Source organism: Heterocephalus glaber, unplaced genomic scaffold (assembly GCF_053883595.1).
Source record: "Heterocephalus glaber isolate CG9 unplaced genomic scaffold, H.glaber_assembly_v1.0 deba00000901, whole genome shotgun sequence".
Lineage (NCBI taxonomy): Eukaryota > Metazoa > Chordata > Mammalia > Rodentia > Bathyergidae > Heterocephalus > Heterocephalus glaber.
Genome location: NW_028258171.1, coordinates 9,644,500 through 9,649,612, shown reverse-complemented (window position 1 = coordinate 9,649,612; position 5,113 = coordinate 9,644,500). Strand labels below are relative to the sequence as shown.

Genomic DNA, 5,113 nt, shown 5'->3' with positions numbered 1-5,113 from the left:
TAATTTCACATTACACAAATCTACCATAGTCTCTGTGCTCATCAATCTTTGAGACTTCCCTAATAATCCTTCAGTCTTCCTCTATGTCATATTTTCCCATATTTTAGAGGACTTACCTGTGTGACAAACAAGGTATTTCAGAGTCAGTGTGGTGTGATTTTGTGAGATGAGAGCACCAAAGGCACTACAGTCTCCTCCTTGGACTTTGACATTTTACATCCTGGGAGGAGCAAGCTGCCAAGCTGTGGGCTCTGTAGAGAAGACAATACAGAGAGGCACCAATACAAGACAATACAGCAATCGGCACCAATCTGAGGGCCGTGTGAGTTAGCCACCTTGGGAACAGTTCTTCATTCTCAATCCAATCTTCAGATAATTCTGGCTACTCAGTCCTTACATCTTCTATTATGTATGACAAATGATATATAAAAGAATGTAGAAGAAAAAGCAAACCAGCCCTCCAAGCACTGAGTCCATGGTCCATAGAAACTGTGAGATAATATGATTAGTGTTCTTTAAGCACTAAACAACAATTAACACGATCTTCAGTTTTTGATGATGCTTTGAGTGGATTATTTCCTCTCCTGGTTTTTGTATTTTGAACCCATCTGAAATAGGCTTACCTGAAATGATACCAGATGGTTTAGTTTTAGAGTGTTTACCACCAGAGTGTTTTGAATTGCATTGCGTTAGATGTGTAAGGGGATTCACCAATCTAAGTAGAATTCAAGAATACATTTACCTTGAGGAGGTCCAGATTATATAGTTAATGGGCCTCAGAGAAAAGCCCATTATATTAAGACGTTGTTATATAAGATGTGAAATCGATTAAATGCATAGAGAAACTTGCTCACTACAGCTGCAGGTGAATTTGAAGATGTGTCCAGGAGATATGATAAAGAACCTCATTGGCACCTATTACATATTTTCTAAGTGGGACATTTTTTACCCTCACCCTAGATCCCAAATTACCATAAAAAGATTTTAGTTTATCTTTCCATGCCAGTGGGAAAATTATGCTTTATTAAAAATTCCATCCTGACCAGCTCCTCTTTTGTGCCAATGCATTTTAGTGGGCACTCTTCCATTGCTAGCTGTTCTAGGAATTCGCCTGCTTCTCACCTGGCATCCCTTGCCTCTCTCTCTAGCCTTCCTCCCAATTCTACAGCCCTCTGCGTCCTACTCCTTCCTAGTTGACCCAGGGCTGAAGAGAACAGGTTTCAGCTTATGTGGAGTTGTTGAAGCCACCTATAAACCTATTTACTGAATTTATGGAGAAGCCTGCAAATCATGGCAGTCAGTCAGAGGAACTCTTTGCCCATCTTAAAACTACATCAGAGAAAGAACATTTACCACAAAGTGCCAGTGAAAATCATCTCAGCTGCCCGAAGCAGGACATCCTAAATGACAAGAAGACTGAATTGGAGGCAACACTTAAGGAAGCTGAGTTGGCAACATGTTCTATAGAATCACCTTTGCCATTATTTAAGAACACCATTGAAGAGATTAATTTTGCAAGTGCCAATGTTTCTGCATCCAATCTGAAGATTTCTGAACAGAGGAAATACTAACAAAAGAATTAAATACTTTTAAACATGTAAAACTAGCTTTAGAACATCTTCTTAGAAAGACAGACTACAGACAAATGGGGGACAATTTACGGAGCATGTTGTAAAGAAATACTGATAATGAAAGTGAAAACATTAGTCTTAAGAAGAAGGTCCTTGAAAAGGTGAACTATATTCAAGAACTTTCTTGTTTGCTTCAGAATGAAAAGGCAAATACATTGAAAGCAAACCTTTTTTTTCAATCAGTAAAAGTCATACATGAACGACTGCAGCTCCAAATTAATAAAAAGGAAGCAGAGAATGATAAATTGAAAGAAGACATAAAGAGCTTAGAAACCAAAATAGCCAAATGGAACTTGCAGTTGAGAACAAATAAGCATGAGGTAGTAGCCATGAAAGAAGCAAGTAAGCAAAAAGCTATAGCTCTAAAAAAGGTGTCTAAAATCTACAAACATAGGCTTGAACATTTTACAGGAGATGTTGAACACCTCATGTCCCAAATTAGGGATCAGGAAGCCAAGTTGTCTGAAACAGTTTCAGCTTCCAATGCCTGGAAAAGCTATTATAAGAAAATAGTAATAGAAAAAACTGAGTTGGAAGTTCAGATCGAAACAATGAAAAAGCAAATTGATAACCTTTTGAAAGATCTGAAGAAAGTGGAAGCCCATGGAAAAAATTCATGTGAAGGGATTCTTAGAGAATTTCACTAAATTGAATATGAAAATGAAACTCCGAATCTTGAGAATACAAAACTAAAGACCACACTTATTGCTTTGAAGGATGAAGCTGTTTCTGTTGAGAAGGAACTCTTAGAACTACAAGAAGTAGAAAAACGACAGAAAGGCCTTATTGAAATGTATAAAAATCAGGTACAAAAGTTGCAAGAAGCAGCTGAAATGGTGAAAACCAGATATGAAAATTTGCTACATGAAAATAACATAATAACAGAAAACAAAAATAAAAAATTAGAGATGGTCAATGAAAATCATAGTCTTCTGACAAAGCTTTCTCTTGAGGAGGAAAATTATCTTATTCAGTTGAAGTGTGAAAACCTTAAGCAAAAATTAGAACAGAAGGATGCAGAGAATAAAGAACTTGAGAAGAAGCTAGCAAACTAAGAAGAATGTCTTAAGCACAGCAATCTGAAGCTTAAAGAGAAATCTGCAGAATATTCAGCATTGGCCAGGCAACTAGAGGCTGCTTTAGAAGAAGGAAGACAAAAGGTTTCTGAAGAAATAGAGAAAATGTCATCTAGAGAGAAGGCTTTACAAATTAAAATATTAGACCTGGAAACTGAGCTTAGAAAGAAAAATGAAGAACAAAACCAACTTGTTTGCAAAATAAACAGTAAAGCACAACATCAGGAAGTGTGTTTGAAAGAAATACAACATAGTCTTGAGAAGTTGGAGAATCAAATGAGAATATTAAGAATTATTTACAGTTTCTTAAAACGTCCTATGTAACAATGCTTGGATAAATTGTTGAATTATTTTCTATAAACAGTAGGTTTTTATTAAGTCTAAAATGTGATTAGGTTAAAAAAAAAAAAAAAACACTACCGGTTGTTACATTTATGGGTAGTAGTATTAGATTTTTTTATGTAAAGACATTTGAAACATAATTTATTGTGTAATTGAAACTTTAAAACATGACAGTTGTTAATATTCCTTTTTGCTGGATAATTCTCATTTAGCTCTTGAAAAATATATTGGCTTTTTACAATTTTTTTCTCACACATATGCAAAAGTCAGAATCATTCTTTGTGATGTCTATAGCCACCATTCAAGTGAATTTTTAATAATTCAGCCCAATTATGAGTCAAAGACATGATTGTAAAATATATATAATCATTTTATTTTGTGGTGCTATATAAATGTAATAAAAGAAAGCATTTTGAATTTTAATTTTTAATAATGGTACAATCACATACTTCCCAAAGATATCAAATGTGTGAATATACTTAATATTACTTCACATAAAAAAAAATTCCATCCTTACATTGCAAGTATGTGTGGCTTTTTTTCCCCCCATTAAGTTTACTGGTACAATTTAGGTATAAAATACAGTTACATTCATCATTGGGATCTTGTACCATTACATGATGTATCTTGGTTCTTATTTTTTTCCCCTTCCCCTCCTCTCCCTTCCCCCCCTCCACCCTTCCCTATTTGCAAAGACTTTGTTTCCACTTTTTTCCTTTTCTCAGATTTTTTCTTCTACCTTTTTTCCTTTCCCCTGCCCCTCCCACTTCCCCTGCTCCTTTAGACCTTTCTTCCTATTACACAATATCAATTATACATTTTTTTAAAATTACAATATCAAGATCTAGGAGACATTACCACAGATTTTACAGAATTTAAAAGGATATAGAAAGCACATTTCAAAAATCTGTTTTGAAATAAATTTGACAACGTCTAAGAAGTACCTTGGAAGACAAATTAATGAAGCTAACTCTGGAGGAAATACAAAATTTGAATAGCACCTATTAAAGTATATTCCTATCTTGAAAACCTACCTATATGACAACAGCAGGCTCATATACATTTTAACTGATAAATTACATCAAACATTTAAAGCAGAAAAAAAAAAAGGAACACTGCTCCCTTCATTTTAGGAAATCAACATTGTGCTAATCCTAAAACTGGATAAAGATAATAGAAGGAAAATGTATGAACATAGATAGAAATTTGTTTAACAAAACAAACTATTAGAAGTCAGATCTGGCAGTATGTAGGAAGTGGTTTTGTTATAGGGATCGCAGTGTTGGTTCAGCACTGGAAGATCCACCCCCAAAAGTCATCATTTTAGCAGAGGAAAGGAGGCTCTTTTGCAAGTCCCAGCTTCACATTAAAAACAAGTGCCAAAAAAACAAAAACCACCCAGTGCCAGCTCACTACCACCACTCCCATTTTCATCTTATACTTTCATATGCAAACTGGGACCAAGATACTAAAGTTTCCTTATCTCTCAAGATTAAGCTATAACATCAGCTCACCAATTTTCCACTCATTTCCATTCCATCAAACTGAACTGTAGACATTGCCCTTAAAATTCAGCTGCACATTTATATTTGTTTTCCATCATTGTTAATCCATTATGTAGTTATTTTATAATATGAATATATTGAGCCTATTTAGCCAAGCATATAACAAAATGGAGATCCCTGATCTTGCTTGATTGCAGTGTAGAAGCTGTCCAAGGAAAGAGGTGTTAGCTTTTCTGTAATTAAATTCTAATCATCCTGGTGATGAAGAAGGGACTTGGGGTAAAATAATCCTTGATTATATTCCTAAAACATAATTTTTCTCAGAATTTCTTAGGGATGAGAATAGAAGTGAATGGCAGCAACAAGCAGGATAAAACTCCTTTCTTTATAAAAGTAATACCCCAGTGTTTTCCCTAAGATTGAAGCCATTCTTAATTTCAGGCTAAACGAAGGAAAGCATTGCATCAATCATCTAAATAATTCATGTCAGAATAAGACATAAGTATATTATTTATATTATGTAGCTATCTCACATTATTATTTACTTTAGAACACTGTG

The 5,113-nt window shown here is 34.6% G+C and overlaps 1 pseudogene; it reads left to right on the top strand.

The window, feature by feature from the left end:
• Positions 1-1,205: 1,205 nt before the first annotated feature.
• LOC101715269 (protein BCAP pseudogene) lies at positions 1,206-3,045 on the top strand (annotated as a pseudogene).
• The last annotated feature ends 2,068 nt before the right edge of the window (positions 3,046-5,113 follow it).